Here is a 10,988-nt window from a genome sequence, read left to right as displayed (position 1 = left end):
CAAGTTAGGTGCTGAAAGGCTGAAACCTAGGAATACAAATTCAAAAAATGGGCAGATATGGTTAGTAAGTCCCAACCTCAATTCAGAACTCATATCCCGGAGAACTCTTGCTGGGGGACTTGAATACCTTTCCGCAACTAGATGAGTGGGAGCAGGGGCAATTAGGCTTTGCAGTACACCCCATGAAATGACCACCTAAATCCATTTCTCAATCCTGGAATGGGGATTCATATATAGCTAAAGACTCAAATTATCCTTGAAGCTGACATGTTGATGTAGAATTAGACAATAAGCATTTTTCTCGCCAGAGTTCATCGTTCATCTTGTACTGCTGCTTCTCATATCCTCGGCAAAAAAGAAAAATCAGAAGACATGCCAGAGGTCATCAATCATATTATCATTCTGCTTCTTTTCATACTCTTGGCCAAAAAAAGCAGCGATTAAGGATTAAGCCACACTGTACTTGTGGCTTGGTTGAACTTGAAATTCACATCAAATATGGAAACCGGTTTTTAAGAAGGATCGAGATTTTCTTCACTCATGGTGAAATAGGAATGCCTTCACCAGTGGCTATCATTGCGCTTCAATGAGTGTTGGGAACTGTGAAGGACAAAGTTCGGGCTGAGCTTATCATAAAATATCAGAAACCCAATCAGTTATTTTTTCGATGAAAAAGAAACCCATTCAGTTGAGCTCTCAATTGTAGTTGTAAATAACCCTAGTCGTGGGCCTCCAGGGAAAACTGACAAGCTGGGTTGGGCCGGATTTTCGAAAGTCCAGGCCCAGATCGGTTTCCTTCAGGGATCAGTCCATGCCCAACCGCATCTAATCAGGAAAGACCTAGTTGAGTTGCATACACGGTTTTAAGAATTGGGAATCAGATCAAGGAATCAGATCAATGATGATCAGAATCAATGGTGACTGATCTGCCCGATTCTGACTGATTCCTGTTTATTGTACTCCATTTCCTGCTGATTCTGGCCAAGTTTAACTGATTACAACCAATTTGGATATAAATTGGCACCGACCTATTCGATTTTCTATTCCATTTTTTGAAATTTTCGTTGAAAATTGGAACCAAGTTACCAGTCCTCGTTAGAGGTGAATATATGCAGATGGACACTTGATTGATGCAGCTGGAAATTCACGTTATGGAGAAAGTGTCTAATAGAAAATTTTCTTTTTATTTCAATTAGATTCATGGGTTCTCAGGTTTCTCTTCCCATATGTTACTTCGGTCATTCCCCTAGTTGCCTTATTTTTTATCTTGACAAACAATATAGAACGATTTTTTTTCTCTTAAGTAAACAATTTAGAACTACTCTTTGATATTCTCTTTAAACCAAAAAATTATATATTTTTCTTAAATGATCCATTTATCAACTGAGGACATATTGTTCTAAGACTGAGGGGTAGGCACACCACCCCCCTGCGGTAAACTAATGGGGGGCACCAATGAGGGCATGGGAGTGAGCATCATACATCCTCGGTAGTGGACATTTCAAAAGGTGGGGTGGGAAGGTGGGGTGGGGGGGGGGGGGTAGTGGTCATTTCAAAGTAAAATAGTGTAGTTATAAAAAAGTAGGGAAGAAGAACGATGCCTGGTCCTGCACTAGTGCGGGGTACAAATGGCGAGATCTTTTTCTCAAAAAAGTTAAAAGGAAAATTCTTGTTGTTACAAAGCTTGTTGAAGAAGTTGTTAATTTTGTCCTCATGGTTTTAGTGCACAGTATTGGAACGGGTATCGGTAACTTGCAAAATCGATATGATACGGTATTGGTCTTGATCGATTGTAGTTGACAAAATTATCCTTGAATCTCTTTAAAAAATAAGTTTTTTGATCATTTTACCCCTTGTCCATACCGTGCTACTGCTATGGTATTGGCATGGTATTGATATTGGTGACGACTAATAAAATCGGTACATATCGCCTGTATATACCGATACTGAGAACCATGTTTGTCCATCTAATGTAACATTTTTTTTCCAATGAGGATAAACTCCTGTTATCTAACATGTCAACTTGAAAAGAGTGCAAGACAATGATATTGACAGTGTCATGATAGTAAAAATTCCTTTTCACCTTGACGGAATAAGCAAAAAACAATCAAAAATGGAAGGAGAGGGTTCTCTCTGATTACCGATGAGAGAGAGAGAGGGGCCAGGGTTGTCTTTGTGTGCAAAACAATCCACACATGAACTTGACCTTTCCCAAAAGTAGATTACACCTTCTAAATACAACTTTGGCGACAACAATAACCTCTTAGAAGTCATAAAAACCATGGAAACAACTTCATTGCTCAAAGAAATTTTAAGTATAAGATATTATTTTATGAACTTCTCAAAATAATAGAAGTTGTAGAACACTATATTTTAGACATTTATGTATGGGTGCAATTTGTTATCAATAAAGCGTTGAATTAAGAAGTTGTAACTTTCTTTTAATTTCTTCTTGTATATTATTTTCAAAAGTTATTTAATGTAGGGGTAAAAAAGGATTTTCAAACTTGAAAGTTATTTAATATTTTACTTAAGTGAAATGATAGAATTTATTCTTATTGAACGAAAAAAATTTGTTCTACAACAAGAGTAAAAAGTAAAGTTACACTTTTTTTGTTTACCAACTGTGTCTACAAAAAGATTTTCCCTTAAAAAATATCATCTTCTGTAATTATGTGAATGTAGTTTTGAGTATAGTAACATTTTTTTTTGGGGGGGGGGGGGGGGAAGAAAGGAGTATAGTTTCCTTATTTATTATATCTGGTTCACAATTGAACAAATATTTTGCTAGGCATTTTAGGGAAATTACTATGGTTTAGTGTTTAGAGATTTTTTTGCTGTCATTTGATCAAATGAGAAGAAGACATACTACTATTGTATGATTTGTGTCAGTAAATCTGTGTAGTTTGCCCTAAAAAAAAAATGTAAGCTAAGACTCTGGTCTTAAATTCTAAATGATCAGCCATATGAGCCTTAAGGATTCAAATATTATCCTAGGGAAAATATACCATTGAACCAACAATTTAAAGACAGGGATAGGAGACCCGATCGGTGGCCGCTGATCTCAAGTCGGATTGACTACTCTAGCCTGATCACTATCCGATTTCCAAAGGTATCAGTCTTTATTAGCTGGATCCAAATCGGTACCGATCTGATCTTAATCCTTGAAACCTTGCATTGAATTTGAATAATCGGAAACGATTTTGGGTTTTAATTTGTAGAGATTTGCCCAAGTGAGATTGTTAGTTAGATTTATTCTAATCTGATGTTTGGTACTTGGTCATTGAATGACAGTGTTCTTTTCGATCATCTCCCTAATTATCCCTAATTATGTCATAATATTTAAAAAAAAAACATGCACAGTAAACAGTGATGATAATTTTTTGACAGGGGAAAGGATGCCATTTTCACTATCTAAATCTATAAGATTTTGTTAAATATGAAGCACCAGTGGTCTAGTGGTAGAATAGTACCCTGCCACGGTACAGACCCGGGTTCGATTCCCGGCTGGTGCATATTTTTTTGGATTTTCTTTTTTCTGTTCTGTATATATGTTTGCTATGTGTTAATCATATGAGCTAGGGATTAGTTGCAAGACAAGATCCCTTCTTTGTATTTTTGTTAATAATACTATATAACCTTGTCTAAAATTGATTTGCATCTCAGGAAAACTTACCCTTAAAAGGCAGGTCAAGGCCCTGTCATCCCCAACCCAAGCTTCTTACGAAACCGAGGATTAGCCGATTAGCCCCCCTTATGATTGATATGGAAATGTAACATACCACTACATTTCCAAACCGATATCTATAGTGGTCCATTCCAGGGCCTCAAGCGGTTTCACTCTACTCCAGTGTATCTGCTTGGCATTAAGTTGCCCCACTGATATCAACCTCAGGTAAAACTCTCCCCCAAAAAAAAAGGGACTCATAAGGTAAGGGAACTCCAAAGCCTTATAAATTCCTACCAAATACCATATGAAAGCGATACAAAGATCAACCCCCAGATGACTGATATGAGATCGTAACATAAGTTATAAAACAGTATATGTTTCTTCCATTTGATGAATCCCACTGGTAACACAAAGCTCCAACTCAACGTTCTCTGTGGGGGAGCACAGGGGGCCACATGTGCGTGGCAGCCAATGAAAGTGTGCGTTGTGGCATCTATGGGGGCGAGATTTCCACCTTTCATGGGGAGTGGGATGGTCATTTGTTCATGAAAATTCCAACAAACCTCAAAATTTGTGAACAGGTGGATCCCAAATTAAGTCCCCTATCCACATCAATTTCAACCCAATCTAAGTTGGCTAGGTAGCAAAACAAACCATAAAAATGGACATACATGGATGGATGCATTGGATCATGAGGGTGCATGGGCATACATGGTGGGTATGTCATTATATGTAGGCCGGGATAAGTGATTGAAGTTTGATATGTGACCAAACAGGACCTTGACCTATCTATCCAATGGTTAGAATTACCAACATCATCCCAGAAGTAGGGGCATTTTCTGTCAAATGTTGTTTCGAACAATTACAACATCTGGGTGATCCTTAACTGCTTCCTTATTTTGGAGTTAAGAAGCCTGCTAAGCAACCAATGATTCGTAGCAACACAAACATATCGGTTTTCATGTCATATTGGTTGTATTCAAACTATGTAGAGATTAATGGCAAGATTTTTTTATTTTTTTTTTTTAATGAGATGAAAGCCAATACCATAACAGAAAATATTTTGGTCGATAGTAAAATAAAAATTTTGCACTTCCATATGTTTCTTCTAAAACTTATGTTTGTTTGGTAAAATAGTTATGCTACTATATTAAGAAACATTAATATGTAATTGATTTTTTTTTATATCGTCCTAAGAGATATATTAAAACCCGTTTCATTTTTTTTTTGGTTTTAGGCACCATTTGGTTCAATACAAGATGTCCAGAAGTAAAGTAAAAGGGATATGTATTGTTTTCCCTACATAAGTATAGATTTGGGACCTAAAGTACTTATGAAACAAATAATATAAATAGATGTTTAGGAGACAATTGGGCATACCGTCAGCTTTTGTAAGTTAACAGTATACATCAATCACAAGGCTCAACATAGAAGGATAAGGCGGTCTTTTCCAAATGGATAGGAGAGAGGATGACACATGTTGGACACCCTGGCAACGTGCCCAGGCCTTTCCCTAGATTATTAATATCTCGTTCAATGGACACCAAGACCTACAAGTAGATTCTCTTCAGTCTCAGCTTGGAATTTGATGAGATGTATAAAGTCCCAATCAAGCCTTGGTTTCGAGTGGTTTGGTTCAAGCCCTCACTACTACCCTTCAAACTGTTGTTTTTGTTGGAATGCTCAGGAAGATATCAATCATTTGTTCTTCAACAACCACTTCTTTAAGACGATTTGGAAGTCGGTTTCGCTTTGCTCTGGGCTGAATTCTATCTGTTCGTGTTTCGATTAGTCTGTTTCTCTAGAACCATGTTGATGGCCAAGCCGAAGGTGGGGTTCTAGAGTAATAACTCTAATCTCTTTTGCTCCTCTAAGGTTACCTAATGAAGAGGATTTGTTTTGGTTTTTCTATGGATTTTCCCTTTTGGGGACTTCTGATCTTGTAATTATTCCTATATTTTAATACATATTTTACTGATTTTTAGCAAAAAAAAAAAAAAAAAAAGCCTTCTTCTAGGTGGATCCTCCCCAGACCCCGCAGTGGTGGGAGCCTTGTACACCGATTACATACGCCTTTTTGGGGAAAAAACAAGAGAAGGTGGTCTAGCTCCTCTCATACATATAAGTAGATTTAGATTTCTATTACCTTTGACATTCGTCAAAACGCTCTTACCATCCTATCTCCTTGCAGGGACTCTAACTAAGATAGATTGATTCATTGTCTCTTGTTGGGATCTTCCTCTGGTTGCTTCCTACCTCTAGCCCTTTGTTTGTTGCGCCATGACTAGTCTTAGCTCTATATTGATTCTTTAGTTTTAATACATTTTTTTTTATCCATTTAAAAAAAAATTTCCAATGAAAAAGTGGTAATTGCTTAAAGTAATGATAAAAGGTTGAGACAACCAGGACAAATGCCGGGGTTTAAGTATTGAGCGCGACCAATTTGCTCAAAATGCCAAAGATTAAGACTAACTCCAAACTCAATCCTCCCAATTAGACCTCGCATTAGCAGGATCTACATTGGGTAATGGCCCTTTAAATTAATGACCAAAATATACATTATTTTTGATAATGTGCATTCCCATATAATTGAAACTTTCATATTGAATATTGACAGTGTCATGATAGTAAAAATTCCTTTTCACCTTGACGGAATAAGCAAAAAACAATCAAAAATAGAAGGAGAGGGTTCTCTCCGATTACCGATGAGAGAGAGAGAGAGAGAGAGAGAGAGAGGGGCCAGGGTTGTCTTTGTGTGCAAAACAATCCACACATGAACTTGACCTTTCCCAAAAGTAGATTACACCTTCTAAATACACAACTTTGGCGACAACAATAACCTTTTAGAAGTCATAAAAACCATGAAAACAACTTCATTGCTCAAAGAAATTTTAAGTATAAGATATTATTTTATGAACTTCTCAAAATAATAGAAGTTGTAGAACACTATATTTTAGACATTTATGTATGGGTGCAATTTGTTATCAATAAAACGTTGAATTAAGAAGTTGTAACTTTCTTTTAATTGTTTCTTGTATTATTATCAAAAGTTATTTAATGTAGGGGTAAAAAATGATTTTCAAACTTGAAAGTTATTTAATATTTTACTTAAGTGAAATGATAGAATTTATTCTTATTGAACGAAAAAAATTTGTTCTACAACAAGAGTAAAAAGTAAAGTTACACTTTTTTTTTACCAACTGTGTCTACAAAAAGATTTTCCCTTAAAAAATATCATCTTCTGTAATTATGTGAATGTAGTTTTGAGTATAGTTACATTTTGTTTGGGGGGGGGGGGGGGAAGAAAGGAGTATAGTTTCCTTATTTATTATATCTGGTTCACAATTGAACAAATATTTTGCTAGGCATTTTAGGGAAATTACTATGGTTTAGTGTTTAGAGATTTTTTTGCTGTCATTTGATCAAATGAGAAGAAGACATACTACTATTGTATGATTTGTATCAGTAAATCTGTGGAGTTTGCCCTAAAAAAAAAAATGTAAGCTAAGACTCTGGTCTTAAATTCTAAATGATCAGCCATATGAGCCTTAAGGATTCAAATATTATCCTAGGGAAAATATACCATTGAACCAACAATTTAAAGACAGGGATAGGAGACCCGATCGGTGGCCGCTGATCTCAAGTCGGATTGACTACTCTAGCCTGATCACTATCCGATTTCCAAAGGTATCAGTCTTTATTAGCTGGATCCAAATCGGTACCGATCTGATCTTAATCCTTGAAACCTTGCATTGAATTTGAATAATCGGAAACGATTTTGGGTTTTAATTTGTAGAGATTTGCCCAAGTGAGATTGTTAGTTAGATTTATTCTAATCTGATGTTTGGTACTTGGTCATTGAATGACAGTGTTCTTTTCGATCATATCCCTAATTATCCCTAATTATGTCATAATATTTAAAAAAAAAAACATGCACAGTAAACAGTGATGATAATTATTTGACAGGGGAAAGGATGCCATTTTCACTATCTAAAATTTATAAGATTTTGTTAAACATGAAGCACCAGTGGTCTAGTGGTAGAATAGTACCCTGCCACGGTACAGACCCGGGTTCGATTCCCGGCTGGTGCATATTTTTTTGGATTTTCTTTTTTTTGTTCTGTATATATGTTTGCTATGTGTTAATCATATGAGCTAGGGATTAGTTGCAAGACAAGATCCCTTCTTTGTATTTTTGTTAATAATACTATATAACCTTGTCTAAAATTGACTTGCATCTCAGGAAAACTTACCCTTAAAAGGCAGGTCAAGGACCTGTCATCCCCTACCCAAGCTCCTTACGAAACCGAGGATTAGCCGATTAGCCCCCCTTATAATTGATATGGAAGTGTAACATACCACTACATTTCCAAACTGACATCTATAGTGGCTCATTCTAGGGCCCCAAGCAGCTTCACTCTACTCTAGTGTATCTGTTTGGCATTAAGTTGCCCCACTGATATCAACCTCAAGTAAAACTCTCCCCCTCATAAGGTAAGGAAACTCAAAGCCTTACAAATTCCTACCAAATACCATATGAAAGCAATATAAAGATCAACCCCATATGACTGGATCGACATAAGTTGTAAAACATTATATGTTTCTTCCATTTGATGAATCCCACTTGTAACACAAAGCTCCAACTCAGCGTTCTCTGTGGGAGAGCACAGGGACCATGTGTGCGTAGCAGCTAATGAGAGTGTGCGTTGTGGCATCTGTGTGGGCGTGATTTCCGTCTTTCATGTGGAGTGGGACGGTCATTTGTTCATGGAAATTCCAATGGATCCCAAAATTTGTGAACAAGTGGATCCCAAAATAAGTCCCCTACCCACATCAATTTCAGCCCAATCTAAGTTGGCTAGGTAACAAAACAAACCATAAAAATGGACATACATGGGTGGGTGCATTGGATGATGAGGGTTCATGGGCATACATGCATGGTGGGTATGTCATTATATGTAAGGACAAGTGATTGAAGTTTGATATGTGACTAAACTGGACCTTGACCTGTCTATCCAATGGTTAGAATTACCAACATGATCCAAGAAGTAGGGGCATTTTCCGTCAAGTGTTGTTTTGAACAATCACAACATCTGGGTCATCCTTAACTTCTTCCTTATTTTGGAGTTAAGAAGCCTGCTAAGCAACCGATGATTCATAGCAACACAAACATATCGGTTTTTATGTCATATTGCTTGTATTCAAACTATGTAGAGATTAATGGGAAGAAAAAATATATTTTTTTAATGAGATGAAAGCCAATACCATAACAGAAAATATTTTGGTCGATGGTAAAATAAAATTTTTGCACTTCCATATGTTTCTTCTAAAACTTATGTTTGTTTGGTAAAATAGTTATGCTACTATATTAAGAAACATTAATATGTAATTGATTTTTTTTATATAGTCCTAAGAGATATATTAAAACCCGTTTCATTTTTTTTTTGGTTTTAGGCACCATTTGGTTCAATACAAGATGTCCAGAAGTAAAGTAAAAGGGATATGTATTGTTTTCCCTACATAAGTATAGATTTGGGACCTAAAGTACTTATGAAACAAATAATATAAATAGATGTTTAGGAGACAGTTGGGCATACCATCAGCTTTCGTAAGTTAGCGGTATACATCAATCACAAGGCTCGACATAGGAGGATAAGGCGGTCTTTTCCAAATGGATAGGAGAGAGGATGACACATGTTGGACACCCTGGCAACGTGCCCAGGCCTTTCCCTAGATTATTAATTTCTCGTTCAATGGGCACCAAGACCTACAAGTAGATTCTCTTCAGTCTCAGCTTGGAATTTGATGAGATGTATAAAGTCCCAATCAAGCCTTGGTTTCGACTGGTTTGGTTCAAGCCCTCACTGCTGCCCTTCAAACTGTTGTTTATGTTGGAATGCTCAGGAAGATATCAATCATTTGTTCTTCAACAACCACTTCTTTAAGACGATTTGGAAGTCAGTTTTGCTTTGCTCAGGACTGAATTCTATCTGTTCGTGTTTGGATTAGTCTGTTTCTCTAGAACCCTGTTGATGGCCAAGCCGAAGGTGGGGTTCTAGAGTAATAACTCTAATCTCTTTTGCTCCTCTAAGGTTACCTACCGAAGAGGATTTGTTTTGGTTTTTCTATGGATTTTTCCTTTTGGGGACTTTTGATCTTGTAATTATTCCTATATTTTAATACATATTTTACTGATTTTTAGCCAAAAAAAAAAAAAAAAAGCCTTCTTCTAGGTGGATCCTCCCAGACCCCACAGTGGTGGGAGCCTTGTACACCGATTACATACTCCTTTTTGGGGAAAAAACAAGAGAAGGTGGTCTAGTACCATCCTATCTCCTTGCAGGGACTCTAACTAAGATATATTGATTCAATGTCTCTTGTTGGGATCTTCCTCTGGTTGCTCCCTACCTCTAGCCCTTTGTTTGTTGTGCCATGTCTAGTCTTAGCTCTATATTGATTCTTTAGTTTTAATACATTTTTTTTTTATCCATTTAAAAAAAAAATTCCAATGAAAAAGTGGTAATTGCTTAAAGTAATGATAAAAGGTTGAGACAATCAGGACAAATGCCGGGGTTTGAGTATTGAGTGCGACCAATTTGCTCAAAATGCCAAAGGTTAGGACTAACTCCAAACTCAATCCTCCCAATTAGACCTCGCATTAGCAGGATCTACATTGGGTAATGGCCCTTTAAATTAATAACCAAAATATACATTATTTTTGATAATGTGCATTCCCATATAATTGAAACTTTCATATTGAATATTGAGGTCAATTTTCTTTTCTTCATTGATCTTTGTATTTACTGTAAGTCTTCCCTTTCACATTTGTATGATGTAAAGATTCATTCTCACTTCGAACAAAAAACCCTAATGACACTAATACACGCTTAAAAATTAGGTTAAAATGAATTTCATTGACTAAAGATGACGTGTATTCCACGAAAATGGCGTAGAACAATTAAAGTTCGGCGTCAACAAAGGACAAGTAATGTCTTACGTGATCGTCGATTTTTCTTTGTCTGGCCCATACTTTTCCACTATCAATATTTTTTTAACGTGCAAGTTGTTCTACCCACAACAAAAAAAAAAAAAAAAAAAATTTCTCGTGAATAGGTGGCCCACATTTTCTTACTTAATCTATGTTTAGTGTATTACTTTTCATGATACTCTAGTTAATTGGCATCTTAGACTCTGAACCTAACAAAGGTTGCAACTTCTGGTGCAAATCTTAACGGGGGAAGAATCAACAAGCTATTGCTTTTAGAAGAAAATTTATTTTAATAAAATTGCTTTTGGTTGAGATAAAGTTAAAATTAAT

The 10,988-nt window shown here is 36.3% G+C and overlaps 2 non-coding genes across 2 annotated transcripts; both read left to right on the top strand.

The window, feature by feature from the left end:
- The first annotated feature begins 3,444 nt into the window (after positions 1-3,444).
- Positions 3,445-3,515, top strand: TRNAG-GCC. The gene has a single exon. It is a non-coding gene; the product is annotated as a tRNA-Gly (tRNA).
- Positions 3,516-7,691: 4,176 nt separating this feature from the next.
- TRNAG-GCC lies at positions 7,692-7,762 on the top strand. Its single transcript has one exon. It is a non-coding gene; the product is annotated as a tRNA-Gly (tRNA).
- Positions 7,763-10,988: the final 3,226 nt, after the last annotated feature.

Source organism: Telopea speciosissima, chromosome 10 (assembly GCF_018873765.1).
Source record: "Telopea speciosissima isolate NSW1024214 ecotype Mountain lineage chromosome 10, Tspe_v1, whole genome shotgun sequence".
In the NCBI taxonomy this organism is placed as follows: domain Eukaryota; kingdom Viridiplantae; phylum Streptophyta; class Magnoliopsida; order Proteales; family Proteaceae; genus Telopea; species Telopea speciosissima.
The sequence above is the reverse complement of the archived record's forward strand: the minus strand, read 5'-3'. Positions and strand labels throughout refer to the sequence as shown.